General features: G+C 38.8%; 1 protein-coding gene across 5 annotated transcripts in view; it reads left to right on the top strand.

Moving 5' to 3' along the window:
- Positions 1-19984, top strand: part of nrip1b (nuclear receptor interacting protein 1b) — a 76406-nt gene that overhangs the window by 49535 nt on the left and 6887 nt on the right. The window contains exon 1 of one of the 5 annotated variants that reach the window (XM_048180913.1): positions 14263-15089. The exons of the other annotated variants lie outside the window; for them this stretch is intronic. The gene's annotated coding sequence lies outside the window, so the exon portion shown is untranslated. Of the gene's footprint in view, positions 1-14262; positions 15090-19984 lie in introns of those variants that run through there. 5 annotated transcript variants of the gene reach the window in all.

The following is a 19984-nucleotide window of genomic DNA, read 5'->3' as shown; positions in this document are numbered from 1 at the left end:
TCTCAACAACTTGTACGACACACAAGTTAATTTAATATAATTCCACAGCTGACCTCTAGCTGCCAGCTGTATTACTGTATTGCCCATTATGTCCTGAGGCTAGATGGACCTGGAGGTCAAGGAATCCTGGCAATTGAGTTCAGGAAGATTTTACTGTTCCTGGGGGACATTACTAATCGTGTCTTATTTTAAGCAGGTTATATGCTGTGCTAAGTGAAACAGCAGTCCTTTCCAGTGATTCTGGAGTTGTAAGGCTTAGTCGTTTGTCTCTTTGAGCTGAGAGATGAATACATGCAGATTTTGCAGTTCAAGGCCACTGCGTGCCAAGCTGTCCTTCACACCATATTAGTGGCCTGTCCTTTCAGAAACCTTCAAAGCTCTGAGAAGGACACAAACCCTGCAGTAATGCCGAAGAGATGAACACTCGCAGAATGATCTGCAATCAGCGCATCAGTTAGGCATTCACAGAGCAGGCGACAGGAATGATCCCAGCTTCATTATTTCTCTCATCTAAAAGCTTTCAGATCGCACCGGCCCAAGCAATTAACTAAAGAGGAGTTTTTGGAATTTATGAATGAAAGATGGATGTGTGGGTTATGAAGACTGCTGCTTGAGGCTGAACCGTTTTGATAAGCTTTATTTTGTAAGTGAGGGTTTCGACTGAGGGCCTGAACCAGAATTTAGTTTTGTGATTATAAAATATGATATTCATAAACACGTTACTGTACACCTTACAAAGTTTTATGTTAAATGCGATTAATTGCAATTAATCGATTTGACCGCACTTGAGTGTATATATATATATATAATTTTCAAGTTTTTTGTCCTTTATCAACATGGTTTATCCACAAATGAAAATGATTTTGTTTATTTATTCATTCAGATATTATAATGCTTTATTTTTTTTCAGCTGTGGAAAAAAGTAAGAGATGGAAAAAAAATTCTTGTTAATTGGGTGCAGTTTTGCTTTGGGCCTAATTGACTTTCATTGTATGGGCAACAACATTTGTAACATTAAAATACCATTTTTTTTTGTTCTGCAGAACAAGGTAGGCCTATTTTTTTTTAATTTTTGTGTGAACTGTCCCTTTAAATCATGTGCTTACTCCCCTCGACAAAATTTAATCGTAAGTAGTCACGGGTATAAGCAGTGACCACTTATGATGGGATCACACGAGACTGATGTTAATACCAGGTGTAAACATGGTCTTTATCGCAGCTTTGAGCTAATAGTTTCCTGCTTCTGTGGATGTCATGTGGCCTTTGTCATAGGGCTGATTCTGCTCAGACTCATTTCATGGAGAGGTCAGGGGTCAAGCTCAGTGGAGCAGATTTACGCTGCTGTGTGTTTTTGAGCACAGAGCTGCACTCTAAAACCCCGGAAAGTAATAAAGTCCTGTCACTTTTGTAGCGGCCCACCCGTCACTGGCCTCAGACTGCTGAATCACTTAATACTTACTTAAGGGGTTAAAATGAGCTGAGCTGTTGCCAGGCAACAAGGGACACCTCAGCAGCCACTAGATGTGGGGTGTAGCTATCCATCCCTCACGCACAGCCAGCGGTGAAAACGTTGAAAGATTCACACCGCATGCCCCTACTCTCAAAGCACTCTAATGCTTTGTGCAGTGAGGCATGCTGGGATATATTATTATGGACTGCTGTTTGTATGCACTCCTGCCACAGAAAGTAGACACGAGTGAAAAGTGTTGGATTTTTTTGTGTTGAACGAAGACCTTCTCCATGTGAGATGCAATTCCCGTGTGTTCACATCACACTCTCCCGCATCCCAATCAGCCGCGAGCCGTTGATTAGTTGAGTTTGGGCAAATCTCTTTCAGTAGTTTGAGAGATGCCCTTGGACAGACGTCCTTTTGTCCTAGCGGAGCGCTTGGGGCTTATGGAGGCAGCGCCTGCTTTCCTGGCATTAACACAGCGCGCCGACCTTGACCTGACTGATATGACCTGAAAGCTTTTAAGTAACTGTCTAAAACAGGATTTGGTCATGTGACACCATGTGAAGGGCTTATGTGTCACACTTGACTACAGGTGTGGGTGAGTTTTTCATTCATATTGTGAATTAACAGCTGTGCATGATGAATATTGATTCGGTGATTGATTTTGCATAACACAGAAATGAATAATTATAGTGGAAGTCTTGCCTAGTTTCAATCTGGTCTATTGGAAAGAAATATTAAACATAATTCAGTTGTTTTTGCCACATGCTTCATAAGCTATGGCTGTGCAATAGAAATATTTAATGTATATGGTAATGTTTATATATGTGTGATGAAATGGCCTAAAACTGATTTTGTTTTTCTTATAAATTATTAATTTAATTAATTAATTTATTACCAGAGGAATTATTTAAACTAATTAATTAATATAATAGTGTATAAAAATGATTTTATATATATATATATATATATATATATATATAGATAGATAGATAGATAGATAGATAGATAGATAGATTTATACATTAATATTACAATAGAAACAACAAATTTTATATATTTTGTGAATTTTTTTTTTGTTTGTTTTTCTTTTTCTTCTACATTTAATTAATTAATTTATTACCAGATTTATTATTTCAACTAAATAATTTAGTAGTGTACAAAAAAGATAGTGACACACACACACACACACATTAATATTACAGTAAAATGCAATATTTAACTACATAAATTTTTATCTAAAATGTTATATTAAATTAGTAGTAAAAGTATTACTATAAAATAGTATAAAATAATGAAATTCCTTTTTTTTTAGTACATTTATTGCAATTGCTTGAAAGATTCTCAGAAATTACTTGAACTGCCCAACTATATCAGCATTTTTCTACTGTAGCTGGTAAAGAATAAGGTGATCATGTACTCCCAGTGTACTGTGATCAGCAAAGTTTGCCTTTTTCACAAAGCCGCTGTGGTGTGAGTTGGTAGTTTTCACCCAGTTATAACAAAATCAGTTCTGCTCCAGTGACCTTGAGCTGAAGCCAGATTGGAGTATTTCAGTGAGCTAATGCTGTATGTTTGTGCGTTCTTCATGAGACTGGATGAGAGCCATGTAGAAACTGGTTCACCTGTGGCCGCTGACCTGTGGTAGATGTTTACATGTGCTGCCGCTCTGCTTGTGTAAGTTCGTTTACATGTCTGATTCGGTCGCAGAGGCCAGACGGCTCAAATAGAGCAGATCTTTTCTTTAAGCCACCTGTCTCTCCATCCAGGGCTGCACTTGCCGGTTATATTAAGGTAGGGCTTGCCCTAAATACACTTAAACGGGTTTAATAAGGTCAATGATCAGTTTGATTCAGCACCTTGTTGCCACCCTTCAGATTTGTTTATGTGAATGTGTGAGATTTTCTTTAGGCTCATGTATTTCTTACACTTTATGAGGGGTGAATGCTTTCCAGAGTGATTTGTATGGGTAAAATTTGTGTTTTTAAGTGTTTTTTGTAGTGATAGACTGAGATATGATGCAGGCCAATATTTAAAAGTTACTTTTTTGGCAAATTTAGAAAAGGCAGATAATTGTTAATGTGTTAAACATTTTGATTTTAGCAGTTTTGCACATTTTGTTGACATAATTACTGAGATGTGTGCTGGGTGTTTGCGTTTGAAACTGACAAAACCTTTTTTTATGTCAGAGAGCTTGAGTTGTTGGCATTGAGTGCGTGATCGATATCTATTCATATGCATGTGTTTGTGTTCTTTGAAAATATGTTCTTCTCACCTTACAGTAATCATACACAAGACTTTCATATCACTATCAGCACAACACATCCACATCTCACTCAAAAAAACTTGTTAAATAAATAATATATATATAAATATATTTTAACTTTTTAAACCTAATTTTTGGCCTTAGCTAAAAGACCTTGCTACCGAACTTGGTCCCACCATGCAACTTTTGAAATGGGTCGTTTTTTTTAAGGCTCTGAATGAGGAATTGTGTACATGTCGTGTGTGTTTTAAGGCAGCCGCAGTTGACTCGTGAGCCATGTTTAATTAAGGCATGTGCTGTGTGCGTTCCTGCCGTCTGATAAGACCCTTTGACGTCACTGATGCGAGGAGCATGTGCACTCTGAATACTGAGGTTAATGAAGGTACTGTAGACTCTCTTTCTCTCCTGTGTTTGTGTTTTTCTCTCCTTCTTTTGCTGAGCTGCCTGATCTAACTCTGCAGCAGTCTTCATACACTGTCTTTTAGAGGAAAAAAAAAGAAAGAAAAGTGGGCCATGGTGACCTATTTTTCTCACAGTTCAGGGAGGCCGAGGGTTGCGGTGCTGCAGTCAGTCGGATGGGGTGCAGGGGCTGTTGCCAGACGCAGCCACACAGAAGTGGGTCAACGGCAGGGACTGTGTCTTGTAAACGGCTTGTCTAACAGTAGAGAAAGCTGCAAATGAAGCATATATTATATGCCCAAAACTGTTCATGGAGGTCTGCGGTCTCTTAGGACCTTCACACCCATTGCCTCCACTGGGACAAAAGCTGAGAAAATACAATATCGTCTCAGTTACAGTTACAGTTCAGAAACAACAGCTAAATACAGTTGTCACTCCTGTTCTGGGTGCTTATTCATAGATATTGATATATATTTATACTTAATTATATTTTATAATTATTTAATTATATTTCTTAAATGTAGGCCTATTTGAGGCAAATCTGAGATATTGAACGGATTCTCTCATTGGTCTTCTCATGCGTTTCTTTACAGGGTTAGTTCACCCAACAATGAAAATTCTGTCATCATTTACTCACCCTCATGTCGTTACAAACCCGTAAGACTTTTGTTCATTTCGGAACACAAAATGAAGATCTTTTTGATCTTCTGTCCCTCCATTGACAGCCTACGCAAGTGCTACTTTCAAGCCCCAGATGAGTAGTAAAGACATCGTAAAAGTAGGGCTGGGCGATATATCGCATGCGATTGTCACTCGCATTTCGTCAGTAAACCGTAGATCACTGACAAGCTACGCAATATCGCGTTCATTATCACAGATGAATCGCCTTCGATAATGAACGCGATATTGCGTAGCTTGTCAGTGAACTACGGCTCTGTATTAAATGCTGCTCCATTTGAAAGCCGGTGATGGCGATTTAGCGGTAATCAGGGAACCGGCTTTACTGACGAAATGCGAGTGACAATCGCATGCGATATATCGCCCAGCCCTACGTAAAAGTAATCCATGTGACCCCAGTGGTTTAACCTCAAAAAAACATAATTTACCACCAAATCTCCAACCTGTGTTCATTAGAGCACCACGACGCATGCGTGTTGTGTTGACGTGAGAGCGGACGTTATTGCGTGTACTGTTGGAGATTTATATCGGGGCTTGAAAGTGTCAGTTGCGTAGGCTGTCAATAGACCTTTTTCACAAGAATCGGAAATCACATGACGCAGGGTAAAGTTAGTTCCGCTATGCGTCTACGGCTATTAGATTGATATGCTCTTTTCTCAAATATCGCTTCTTACCTTTTCTGTTTTCCTGTATAATCTACAAAGAAATTATTTTCTACTTGTTTGTAGCTTATACGGCCACTCAGGCCGTTGCTTAAATTTACCAGCAGGTGGATTTATATTACCAGCTGTCATACAGTTTAGGCTACGGCTACGCAGCTACTCATTCAGCAATTTCCCCGATTGTATTACGTACGAAGAACATTATTTATAAATAAAAATTAACTCCCAATATATACTTCAGTGGGGGATATAAAGTCGTGAGATAGCCTATTGTCATTTTATACGTTTTAAAAACATATAGCATGTTAATCTCATATGGCATTACATCCCACATTCAAGCAAATGTTATAACTAATCCTGATCGATAAAAATGATTAAACTAAGACATAATTAATTTCCAACACCACACTGTACACAACTATCAGTCTTTGCATTAATGTTGCAACAGCACAATACTGTGCATAATACACACTTTAAGATGATGACGACTGGAAAATATGAGATGACTGAAGTGTTTATATCCAGAAATATCAGGGTGCGAGCGGTCCTGTTTTATGAATCAGAGGATCAGGCTTGCGTGATAAGGGAGCTGCCAGCTGATCGCTTCCCCAGCACGTCGCTAAAAACACTCTATAGCCTACATCCCGATGTGCATATCCACCCTAAATAGTACTGAATATTACTAATGTCACATAGACTACTATTTAGGATGGATAGTGTGCACGTTGAGACGCAGGCATTATCTTTACAGCATATGAAGCGCGATAATGCAGAGCCGCGCCAAACAGACACGAAGAATATAACCAGTTTAACCGCCATCATTTTGAATTATTTATTAAATTTAGCTCTTAATGAGAGCTCTGTAGTCTCACCAATAATTCACCAAGAACGTTCAAACATTTTCATGACATTTAATTCGTAAAACGACTTTGATTCCCGAGCTGGTTCTGAACGAGGCTATCTATCACTGTAACCGGAAAAACTTTTACCCGGCGTGGATCATTCCGGAAGCCAAAAACCCGGAAGTGTGAAAAAGGAGGGTCGGAAAGCTCTCAGATTTCATTAAAAAGATCTTCATTTGTGTTTTAAAGATGAATGAAAATCTTATGGGTTTGGAACAACATGAGGGTGAGTAAGTAAATTTCATTTTTGGGTGAACTATCCCTTTAAAATCCCAAATGTTGAAACGTGGCAATTGTAACGACCTCAATATCAGTCCCGAACAATCTGAGTGATTACCCTAGAAACGCTGAGCAAATTTCCTCCCCTTTAAAAGTTTTGATAAGTTTGAAAGTAAACTATGTACGAGTTTTACAATTTGATGGACTTGAAACACTGAATCTTTAAATCATTCATGATCAACATGATTTCCCAAAGAGTTTCCTTAAAGACGCTGAATTTACAAGATGAGCACGCAGCTCAATTCAAGGTTGTTGTTTTTTTCCCCATAGCTCAGGGTAATTAAGATGACATCAGTATTGGCACACTGGTGAAAGCCAGGAGTCATGGGAGAATCACTGCATCATCGTTTACGCTCCTGGACACAGATCCCAGTGGGCGTGGCCTTTTATGACAGATTGTTGTTTTTGTAGAACATAAAAGGTCAACGGATCCTTCAGCGTATTGAGAGAAAGCCACAGAGCAGGCGGCTGGACTCTGGAACTCAAAAAGTGTTCCTTTTTGAATAATGACCGTTTATATTGCACAGTTCAATATTTGATTTAAATGAGCTGTTCTTCATCTAACAGACACGGGGAGACTTTGACCTGACTGTGAGTTTCAGTATTTGAGATTTTGAGTTGTGTGCACACACTATGGCTCTTATCATGAGTACTGTGAGTAATGGAAAGCAGGTTGGCCTGCTCTGAAAGTGTAGGGCGGCGTGACTGTAAAACACGGCAATTGCAACGACCTCAATATCAGTCCCAAACAAGCAAAGACACATTTCCCCATTAATTCCCTGTAGTTCCCCTCTTTCCTTTAACTTTGAGAAGTATTTAACAATGGCAGTTCACCCAAAAATGAAATTTTTGTCATCATTTACTCAGTTGTTCCAAACCTGTATGAGTTTTTCTTCTGTTGAACACAAAAGAAGAGATGTTGAAGAATGTCGGTAACCAAACTGTTGACATTAGCCATTGACTCATAGTATTTTTTTTTTTTCTTACTATAGAAGTCAATGGCCACCATCAACTGTTTGATTACCAACATTCTTCAAAATATCTTCTTATGTGTTCAACAGAAGAAAGAAACTCATACAGGTTTGGAACAACTTGAGGGTGAGTGATGACAAAACTTTTCATTTTTGTCATAAGAAGTTAACATGAATGACAGCTCAGACTGTTGACGGTAGCTACTGTACAGAATTTGAATTGGCTGAATTGAAACACTAAAACTTTAAATTCTTTATGATAAACCATTTCATCACATCATTATCAGGTATCTAATGTCTAGCTGTTGAAGACTGTTCTTATTAGTGGCTCAAGATATTATATGAAAATGACTGAACCCGTTTCACTTCATGATAATGCACGTATCACTTCTGCTTTACATGCTTATTGATTCCTCACAGCTATAAGAATTAATACCACATAATATGGAAACTATTCAGTATTATTCAAGTATTACATGAATATTTTGACATGAATGACATGAATATTTTGAGGTATATTTTAAGGTGTATTCTTATTGATAATAATTAAGATTAATAGTTACACTGTATAAAAAGAATTGTTGGTTTAACTTAAAAAGTAAGTTACCTGGTTGCCTTAATTTTGAGTTCATTGAAATTAATGTTTAGTTAATACAATGAAGGCGATTGGTTTAATCAACAGAAACTCAAAATGTTATTTGATCTAAACCACATCAATTATTTAAGGTTGATTTGACAAAAGAAAAAATGTTGTCATAACAAATCATGAAAATAATTTTTTACAGTGTAAGATGTTTTTTGTTTATATTAATCACTACAACCGTTAATCAGTTAAACTCTATATAAATTAATTTTATTATTTGTTGATGCACTTTTATTATTTGGCTTGTAATGATACAGAGTAAAACTAATTGATAAAATGGTATTTTCAGTTATTGATAAAGTTGTTTCATTGTTTCATAAGTGTTTCAAAAATCTGAAATAATATAATTTGTGATTGTTTTACCATTACCGTAGAAACTGTCACATGGACATTTTTTTAGTAGTTTTCGTGTAGTTTTTTTCCCCCCATAAAAATGTGTATATTGTGATTTTTAAATATTTTTTAGAACAATTTTTTATATTGTGTTATTTCTGCATACACCATCCACCCTATAGTGTCTTTTATCATGTTGTTGCTCCGTTTCTCGTCATGTCTACAGCACTGCTGAACCATGGTATAATCACTGTAACATCTTTTATGACTTATTGCTTCCCCGCTCGCTTCCCTACTTTGAGTATGATACTAATAACCCACGGACATGATGACTTGGCACGAATGACCTTTGGTCTAATTGAGTGTATCGTGTAGCGTGAGGATCCTATCCCAAACAGGGCCAGGTGGGTGTTCCTGCGGTAATCTGATGAATTCCAGCGAAGGTGAGGAGAGCGGTGACGTCTCGGACTCCTGCGTGCTGCCAGAGGAGTCCACGGCAGATGGTTTCCAGCAGGATCACATATGACATGCGATAACGTTACAGTCAGGAAAGGTCAGTCTACACGGCACTGCAAAGTCTCCCGCAAAGGACACGATCCACACGTTCCCGGGCCGGGCGGGATTCGTGCGTGCGCGTTGTGTTCCTGTTAGCAGCGAGGCAGGGTTAGTGTTTAAACATGACATTTCTCCCCTCTTCCCCCACCTTGATGTCAATGTACAGAGGACAGTCCAAATATTTGTTTAAAGTGATGAACCTTGTGCAACCAAGGGCACTGAATTTGCATGATGATAAAAGGTGCTTTATGCTCTCCTGTAGCACATGCAGTGTGTCACTTTTTGTTTTTATGCCATTTCTATTGAGAAAGGCATTGGGGATGCATATGCTGCCATTTCTTTTTTTTTTTTTGCATTTTTATTGAAAAGATGAAGAGTAGAGGTGTGAAATGATACATATCAGGATACTAGTTGTAGTTAGTGCTAGTTTGGTGCAGGTCTAGCTGGGGGACCAGCAAAGACATGATGTTCACCAGCAAAACATGTATGTTGACCCTGGACTTGTTTAGATATTTAAAGGAATATTCTAGGTTCAGTACAATGTTGAATACTGTCAGTGTTATTTTATTTTAGTGTTATTTTATTTATATACTATTATAGTATATTATAGCGTTCATGTTTTATATTTCCGTTTTTATTTTAATTTTAGGTCAAGTTTTAGTAATTTTGTTATGTGCTTTTGTCATTTATTATATTATATTATATTATATTATATTATATTATATTATATTATATTATATTATATTATATTATATTATATTATATTATATTCTGTTTAGCTTTTTTACCTCAGTTTTAGTTTTTGTACTTTGACTTATTTTATTTCAGTTCGTAGCCAAGGCCATTTTCATTTGTTTTCATCAGATTTTTATTTTATTATATTTTATTTTAGCTTTTATACTTTTGAATTTTCCCTCCTTTTCTTAAAAAAAGAAGCAAAAATCAGTGAAACACAATGGAAATGAAAAGTTAAATCCTTAAACATAAAAATATTCAATTTTAATAGTATAGCCACTAGACGTAAGCAATATGCATGTTAACAAATTTAGTGTAAAAATCATTTACTAACCTTTCCTGTGATTATAAGTGCTCTTATAGAATAATCTTAACATTTCTGTTTTTTAATCAGCCCCATTCACATCCATTATAAGTGCAACACAGCAACCTCAATTTTTGCTTCTTTTTTTTTTCTCAAATAAAATAATTTAAACTCATCCCTCGTTTTATGTGGTAATCAATGTTATACCACAAATGCTGCTAAATGAGCTCAATTTGTAGTTGTAATGAACCCAGAATATTCCTTTTAAGAAGCCTCTTACAGATGCCAACATGCTAGGATACAAATCTTTCTTACAAACACACTCATGCAGAACTCTAGCTGATAAAAACAAAACAAAACCAGCTTGTCCAGCTATTCACTGAAAGCTTTTTTTTCTCCTTGCTTTGGTGGGTGTCTTCTCAGAGTTTGTTCGGGGCTGTTGTGAACGTCAACTTGTTCTGCGTCAAAAAACGCATTCCAAGTCAGCCTGGCTAGTGCTTCGGATGCCGTGGAGAGTCATCTAATCCCCTGAAACGGAGACAAACAATCTGTGGAAGAAGGTTAAAAATACACCAGTGAGACATTTTGAAATTCCGCCTCTGTCTGAGTTCAGTGCTAAGGTTAAAGATCCAGCATTCAGATTAGACTCCCCCACTGGGGAGGAGATAACAGGCACGCAGATTGAAAAGAGAGAGAGAGAGAGAGAGAGACGTTTGGGGTGGTGGTGGTAGGGGGGAGATTTGAGATGTCTATCTGGCAGTGTGAAGGTTTTTGTCTTGCAGATCCAGTTCAAGGACGCCTGGAGGCAAGGCAGCCCTGACTGTGCCAACGATGCATCTCAAGGTCACATGCGCTCACCCTGTGACTCTCAGCAACAACAGGAAGAGGAGGGCGGGGGGAATGGGGGCACTGTAAAACCCTTCATTTACCCCACGGTTAACCCCTCAATGTCTTCCTGCGACCACAGTTATTGTGGCTGCGTTGAGGCGCCAGTCAAGGGCTGTCTTCGATTATCCTCAGACGCTTTGAAACAACTCTGTAGTGCCACATATTCCGGTGCAGCCAGGAAAGAGGGTGTGTGTGGTTTTAAAATCTGGATGAAATGGAGGGAGAGAGGTTTTAACGTAACTTGGCCATTAACGGTCATGCTAACCGCTTCCTCTCATGCTTTTAACTCGTGCATCCGTTTTTATCTGCGGCGATTAACAGTTAAAGCTCTGTTAAGTCTGCAGTCTCGCTGCCCTAGTGCCCTGTGGTCATACATGAGCTTAGTGTAAAATTCCCCTGCTTTACGTCATACGGCAGTTTGTTTGAGTAGTTTTGTCTGAAAGAATCTTACTAGTGTTGAGAGAGCATTTAAAGGATTAGTTCATGACTTACTTTCTTCTGGGGAGCATGCATTTGTGTAGAATATCCAAGCCACTTTTTCAATATAATGGGAGTGAATGAGCACTGGGGTTGTCAAGGTCCAAAATGCCCAAAAAAAAACCATCATAAAAGTGGTTCATTTGAGTTCTGCATTGTATAGTGTTCTGAAACAAGTAACACGAGTTATAATTGGATTACTTTTTTTCACGTAACTAGTAATGCATTTACTTTACCATTTACAACAAAATATCTGAGTTACTTTTTCAAATAAGTTACTTTGTTTTCCCATTTATTGACTAACAGCTCTTCTGTCCCCATGCTGAGAGAAATCGGGAGTGCAGAGGCACTGTGTAAACACGATGGTTATTCTAGACTGGTTCTAGACTAAATGTGAGCATACATTTACTTATTTACTTCTTCTCCTGTATGCTATTCTGCTGTATTCCAGAATGGCAGCATAGCTGAAAGGCTTGTTTGTTTGAACTGCGCCATCTACTGTACAGGCGTGAATTTGCATTTCCTTCAACCTGAGGATTATTCATTTCACTTTTGGTGTGAAAGGGCCTTTACATTTGCCAAAAATATAACTTTTTTGTTGTTATAACAACAAACAAACAGCCCAGCCCAGATGAGAAAAAGTAATTCAAAAGTAATGCTTTACTTTCCATAAAAAGTAACCAAGTAACACAGTTAGTTACTTTTTAGGGAGTAATGCACTACTTTCAAAAGTAACTTTCCCCAACACTCTCTGAAATCATTACAGTACCTTTGTGTAAGGAACAGAGCTAAATTTAAGATCAAAATCTTGACTTTCCCTCTCTTTCTTTCATTATATAATAAAAAGTAGCATTTTCTGATTTGTGGATAACTTTTCACTGAATCATTTCATCCAGTTCACAGAACTGTTCTGAATGATTCACTCACAATTTGGACTGATTTGTTTCTCAAGTTCACCTCATTGACATAGACTGTAAGTGAATAACGGCTTGTATTTTGGACTGCTCATCACATAAAGCAATTTTATGGCTTCAGAGGACTTTGATTACAGCATTTTGAGTTGCATGGGCTACTTTTAGAATGCTTGTGTGATGCTTTTGTAAAGTTTGAAAGCTTCCCCATTCTTTTAATTTGCACGGTAAAGATTAGTACATTGTTTAAAATTCTTTCTTTCGTGTTCCACAAAAGAATTTTGAATGTCATGAGGATGAGTAATAACAAAAAACCTGATTCTTTAGTGATTCTAATAAAACTTTGAGAGTGAACCTGGTTGACCTTACGTTTGGCTTCAAAAAAGATCATTTGGAGAGGAAAAAAAAAACAGCAGTCGTGTTCTTGAGGTATCTGTGCTAAACTAATCTGTCCCTCAGGCGTCCGTTATCACCATTTTGCGACTTTTCGATTAAACAGAGAAACCATGGAGACTAAATGATCAATAACCACTGTCATGATTCCGGATTCTGTCTGTCGTAAATCTTCTGCCGGCTGGCGTCCAGCTCATTTCATTTCGCTCTTGCAGATTAGTTTCCGTCTTACTCAAAACAGAAGTGTTTTGAGATGATAAATTATACAATCACAACAAATTTGTCAACAATTTCCGCGCTCCCTGACACACTGCTGAGACCGAAGTGATCGTCTAGTTTGCATTGTAGTGCGTTATCCTAAAAACACACACCCGAACAGACACTCACACACATAGTGCAGAAAGGTCTGTGGCAATGGCAGAGGAAGAGCATAAATCTTTAATATTAACGAGTCTTGCTGTGGCAGGAGACCCAGCAGCTTTGTCCCTCTTTCCTCTCGGCTCGCCTACGCTCCCTCGTCATTTAATTAACAGTAGGGAGATTATGGAGGCCCCAGGCCTGTGAAGATCTGATTTAAACATGGAAATGTTACATTACTGTCACTCTTTTGGCAGAAAAAGGTTGGAGAGGAAGTGAAAAGATTACTTTTCTGGCCCTCCATTCCTTCACAGTAGTGTAGGGTATCACAAACTACCTCACAATATATGTATTGCAACACAAAAGTTGCGATTCAGTACATTACGACGCTTTACATAATTGGATCATGATTTAAACTGCGTGAAAAGTCTGACAAAGTGAAACTGTGGTTCAGTTGCACGTTTAGCGTCACCATATTTGAAATACAAGTTTCAGAGTTTTCGCTTATTTCGCCTATCTGCTGCTTCCTTAATTCAGGAAATTAAATGAATGTGCAAATAACTAAGTAAAAGTTGATGTAAGGATTAATTGAAAATCAAAAATGTAAACCCCAAAGTAAACGGAACCTTTTACGGTTTTATCAAATTAAAACAAAGTAAATTTCATGATACAATAAATAGCAAAATTTTTATGCTATTTTTATTTTAAAAAAGTATTGTCAGCGCTGATATCCTCATGGGCAGTGCGCAGACATATAGCACTGTTGTGCTTCCGGCGACCCAAGTTCGAGTACTGGCTCGAGGACCGTTCCCGATCCCGTCCCCCCCATCTTTCTCCCACCTCACTTCCTGTCTACCTACTGTCCTATCATAATAAATAAGGAAAAAATGCAACAAAAAAAATCTTAAAAATGATTAATTTTGTTTTAAAAAATGTTATTTGTTTTAAATATTTATTTTTGATGTTTGTTGCCTTTATTATGACAGGACAGTAAGTTGACAGGAAGCGAAGTTGGGGGGGGAGGGGGGGGGGTTATTGGGAAAGGTCCATGAGCCAGGACTTGAACTGCGCTATATGTCGCCGTTGCCAACGACATTTTGCCCATTTGTAAAGAGAACATTTTATTAAATTATAAAAATGCATTTATATTAAATAAATGCAATTATATTAAGGTATAAAAATTGCCTTTTAGTCTATGCTGTGTATCGATATATGATCGTATCAGCCCTATTCACCATGTTGGGCATCTTTTAGAGTAGATGTTGCTCTTGATATCTGCTGTGGGATGAACGGGGTATGCCAGTAATCAGGTTGCAATGCCTGCAGGCTAGAAACCTGGAAGCATCGAACATCATGTGTTGCCCAGGCTTCCTGGAACCGAAGCAGTTAATGTTTCGCTGTAATTGGCACCCGCAGCTGCTCTCCAGTTCGACAGGGATGAGTTTGGAGCCTCTGCCTTGCGTGACAGCTGCCTAATTGGGCATTCTCCCCTTGTGGCAGGTGCCGCCTCCTCCAGTCGGGCTGCTGAAGAATGGCAGAGGATTACAGATGAGGACATGGTGACCCTCTCTACCTTCCATTGGCGTGGGGAGTGGGGGGTGGCGGTGTGATGTAGTTCAATGCCGTTGGGTTAGCAGGAGGAGGAAGTGAGGGTGGGGTTTTGCCAGGTGGCGGATGACAGAGTGTCACATGACAGTGTCAGTGTGTCAAGGGCGCAGATTTCAGCAGTGCTACAGCAACCTGTTTTTTTTCTGTCGTTCTTTTTGAGGTTTTCACTCTAGTTTTATAGCTCCTGGCTGTCTTCACACTTCAGGATGTCAGCTTCCTGTGTGTTCCTGTGTAGCTTCTCTTTCTATTCTCCAGCTGTGTATGAAACTGCCAAGGTGAGGTTGCGTCCTCTTGTTAGAGGCGATTAATGACGCTCGATGTGTAAAAAGCTAATTATTCCTGATGATGTAAAATGTGCTATTGGCTTCACTGTACCGCTGCCCTGTTGACTGCAGAGCAGAGGGGACAATCAGTACAGTGGTTAGCCTTGGCCTAGCAGTTAGTACATGTACTCTCACACATTGAGCCCTGGGGCTCATGCGGCGATGTGATTTTGAATCCAGCTCAACATTTTCAAGTCCTGTTCCCCCTTCTGCCAGTCATTTTCTGTCATCTTTCCACTGTCATATCAGTAAGAGTGACAAAATTGTTCAGAGATGTGACCTAGTAGTTAGTTCGAATCTACCTCGGGTCATTTCCTGATCCCATCCTCTTCTTTCCCGATGCTTCTCCACTTTCCTTTTAAATGTAAGTAAAGATAGATAGATAAATAAATTGTAAAAAGCATTATAAAAAAATCATATACAGGTTTATTTAAAGGGTTAGTTCACCCCCCAAAAAATTGTCATTTATTACTCACCCTCATGTCGTTCTACACCCAGAGCGCCAAAGTCACATGATTTCAGTAAACGAGGCTTCGTTACATCAATTTCAATAGTACGCGTGACTTTGGCTGTTTAATAAGTGATCCGAACCACTGATTCAAAATGTGATTCGTGAAGCTGCGAAGCCCATCAATAGATATTGTTGAAAAGTCTTTATTTTGTTGTTTTTGGCACAAAAAAAGTATTCTCGTCGCTTAATAATATTAAGGTTGAACCACAGTACTCGCATGAACTGTTTTAGTAGCTTTCTGGGCATCTGAAAGTGTTAATTATCTTGCTGTCAATGCAGGCCTCACTGAGCCATCGGATTTTATCAAAAATATCTTACTTTATGTTCTGAAGATGAACGAAGGTCTACAGTAAAACCTAATATTGTGAAATATTATTTTAAATGACTGTTTTCAGCATCAGTGTCACATGATCCTTCAGAAATCATTCTAATATGCTGATTTGGTGCTCAAGAAAAAAATCTTATCAATAATGAAAATGTAATATTTTGGGGGAAACTGTGATACAAACTTTACTTTACAAACTAACTGAAACGTATATTAGAAAAAAGACGGAAAAACTTCTGTGTCCATTTCAATTGGAGCTTTAATTATCAGGATTACATAATGTTTGAATTCCAAAGGGCCTGTATTTTGTTTATACCAGCATGATTTTGACACTTTTATTGTTTTGATTGTGAAAAGATGATCGGGAAATGCTGGATTTAAATGTGTTTCCTGTGTTGCCACACCTTCAATACGTTTTTTAAAATTATTTTCATTTTATTTACTTTTTTATACCTTAATGGAGAAAAAATAAGTAATGTTTATAGATGCCCAATGACCCTTATTAAAATCTGGGAGGTGGGCATTAAAGATTCAGCTCTATCCCTAAATTGTGATAAATTGTTTTTCTCCTCTGACATACCTTTCCCCTTGAGTGTTTATATGGGTGACTGCTCATGTGTTTCTTTCTGAATGTTTACCTTGGACGCATCTGTACCTGTGTGTGGCGGCGCAGGTGCGTGTTTGGTTTCTGTTTTGTATATTTCTGGCTGTAAGTGTGTCCACGTGCGTGTGTTTGTGTTCAAACGGGACCGTGCAGCTGGGGTTGTACTCCAGGTTTGACTTTCACCTGATTTCCCCCGTAGCTATTTTGAAGTGTCGAGTGGAACAGCCATGTAATCTGTACCCTGACGTGTACACATAGCCTTGAGGGCGGCAGTGATCAGCCTAGGCGTTTTCTCATTCCCCCCAGCCAGAGCAACTCAAGGAAATAGCTGAAATGTGTGTTTGAGTGAACGTGTGAGAGCGTGATTGAGATTATTTGTGTGTATTTGTGTGTATGTGTGTGTGTGTGTGTGTGTGTGTGTGTGTGTGTGCGTGCAGAGAGAGAGATTCATTAGTATTCTGCTGAGGAGTCCTGCCGGTAGAGCAAATTGATTACCACACTTCACCTGTCTGAGCCTCCCGAGATCTGCAGCGAAGGCGCCCGTTCTGTCTGCACTCCCATCGCCTTCGAAACGGAGGGCCGCTCTCATTAGCCGTCATTAAACAAAGCTTATAGTTTGAACACTGTTGTCTTAAGTAGTCCTAGCATGTGTGAAGATTGCTGCTTCGGTTCTTGACATGAAGACTTCTGGCGGTGGTTAAAGGTGTTTTGTTGGGAGGGGAATAGATTGTTTGTGTATTTGTGTGCTTTAAATTGACTCATCCGTTCAGGTGACCTTTTGGAGCAAGACTGCAGGAGCATGGGAATTCATATCTGTGTTAAACACTTGTGAAGTGTGGGGAAGAGTAAACCAGGGCTGTGCATCATTCAGAACGGAACTGAAAATGCAACTGAAAAACTGAAACTGAATTTCATTGTGAATTTAAATTAGTAGGATTTTAAAAAATTAAATAAAAGACAAACTTTTTTCCAAGTTTGACAGTTTTATAGGCCTTACATAAGGACATATGTATGGATCAACATGGAAGAACACTTCATTTCCCCCAAATGCCATTACCTCTTGAATTTCTTTGAATTTCAATTCAGTAAATTCCACTGCAATTCCAATTCATCTTCAATTCAGTTCAAACTTAGTAGTAGAACGATCTTTAGGCCTGAGACGTGGTATAGTTGTAGGAGCACTGAGGAACAGGGTAAGATCTATTTGTAACGGCCTATGTTGCTATTAAAGAGACAGCGGGTGAGTAGATATGGAGGAGTTGGCAAGCGGAGTCAAAGTGTTTCTGCGAGTAGCAGGAGCGTGTGTGCACGCTACAGCCACAGTGATAAGAGCGCAGAGTGAATGAGATGCTGTAATCGTACTCGGGTGGCATTTCGTTGGCATGTTCTGCCAACATTTGTGCCAGCTGGAATGATGTGCCAAGAGGAGGAACCCAGGTGCTTTGTGTTTTCATTGGTTAAGTGCACTTAATCGATTAAGAAAATTAATCTCTGGTTTGAATTTAATTACTAGCCTTATGCTGATGTTTTCTAAATTTGAATGTTCTGGAGTTACTTGTCATGAACCGAGCAGCAGAATTATAATGAACTGTAGGCAATGGTGACCTTATGTGATCATTTTTTAAAATGTAAATTAAAAAAAGCCATTCAGCATAAATTTTTATGTAATGTTTTTTTTTTTTTTTTTTATTACATTGTCCCCCCTTTTTCATGGGGTGAGGGGGACAATGTAATGTCATGGAAACATCGAGTTTAGTCTGTAGGCAGTGTATGTTTACTAACTGGTCAAGTCTCTTTTTTCTTAAGTTTGTTCTGATTGACTTTGTTTTAGATTTATAGCAGACTCAGTTTTCAGAGCTCCATGTCATCGCAGCAGCTCTATGCTTCACTCCAAAAGAGGAAAAGTTCACTGATGTGGACGTTACAGTCGTGTTTGTTTAGGTAGCACGTCACTCCCCTTATTTAATTTTCTCGAGCAATATTGGATTTACAAATTCTGCCCGGCGTATCTGAGTGAGCGCCCGTAGCCTGGCTGAACACCAGCTGCCTAAGATAACATGATGGAAAGCGGTTCACACGGCTCCCTTTCCTTTAAGATTTCTTTAACCTTGGCTTACCTTTAACGCCGGGGAAGCGTCTGCCAGTCTGGTGTCAGATATTAGCGATACGCGCAGCAAGGACCGGGTTGTCACTTTTTATTAACACTGAGCGCTTTGCATGGACTCCAGCTGTTGCGTACACTGAGACTCATGCGTACTTGACCTTGACTCGCAGCACAGTTCCTGCGGCTCACCCTATTTTTAATCATGCATTTTAAATGGTGTAAATGGATTACGGTTCCTTATAATGGGGATCATTCATTAACCTTTTTTTGTTAGGGTACTTTGTGGGACGAGTTGGATTCCAATTAATTTCATACCCCACATGTGAGCGATTGGCTCTGGATATCAAATCCCTGACATTTGCGTCAAGAAGTTAGGCGTTCACAGTTAAGGCCATATTTTGTCCAGCTCCTCAGGGGAAATTGCCTCTCAGCCACTGATGATGGTTTGACCTTCCTGCTCGTGGTGTCTGGGTGAGCAAAGAGAGACGCCCTGCCATGATAAAGCTTCCTGTCTGCCGCTGTTCCCTTCACCACTGGCTAGTGAAATCACTTAAAATGCTGTTGGGTGTGAATGTTTGACATTGTCAGAGATAATGGATAATCACTTGCGGACCGCTGGAGGGAGAGAGATGGAGGGGAAAAAGAGAGAGAAAACATATTTTCTATTTCTTGTTCAGCAGGGTCATGTGCGGGAAAGACGAATCTTGCTGTGAGATCGAATCTTAGACCCGTATTTCCCGTCCCTTGTATGCCTGCTTCCTCTCGTAATAATAGTAAATGATAAATATTCATATACTTATTCATAGTCTTTCTTGTTAGACTTTAAAGGAATCATTCACCCAAAAATGAAAATTCTGTCAATTTTTATCCCCTTCATATCATTCCAAACCTGTGTTTTCTTTTCTTTTTTTTGCCCATACCATGAAAGTCAGTGTGGTGTGATCTTGTTGTTTTGGACCCCACTGACCTTCATTGTGTGGATTAAAACTCAGAAGAAAAAGTTGTACAAGTTTGGAGTGGCATGAGGGTGATAAATGATGACAGAATTTTCATTTTTGGCTGAACTATCCCTTTAGTTTTCCTTTTGTTTTCATGGACAAGATCTAATCTAGCCTGATCCGATTGTAGACCGATATTGATTTGTCTTGAATGATGTGTTTACTTTATTGTACTCATGGTCCAGTTTTTCAGCCTGTCTGTTTATCTTCTGTTTATCTCTGTCTGTCCCAAGTTTGAACTTTTATTTGTTGGGTAGCAGCATCGCCATTGGCGGAAATTAATCTTAATCTGGCCCATTAAGATT

This window comes from Megalobrama amblycephala, linkage group LG2 (assembly GCF_018812025.1).
Source record: "Megalobrama amblycephala isolate DHTTF-2021 linkage group LG2, ASM1881202v1, whole genome shotgun sequence".
NCBI lineage: Eukaryota > Metazoa > Chordata > Actinopteri > Cypriniformes > Xenocyprididae > Megalobrama > Megalobrama amblycephala.
Note: the sequence above shows the minus strand (reverse complement) of the source record. Positions and strands in the feature narration are given on the sequence as shown.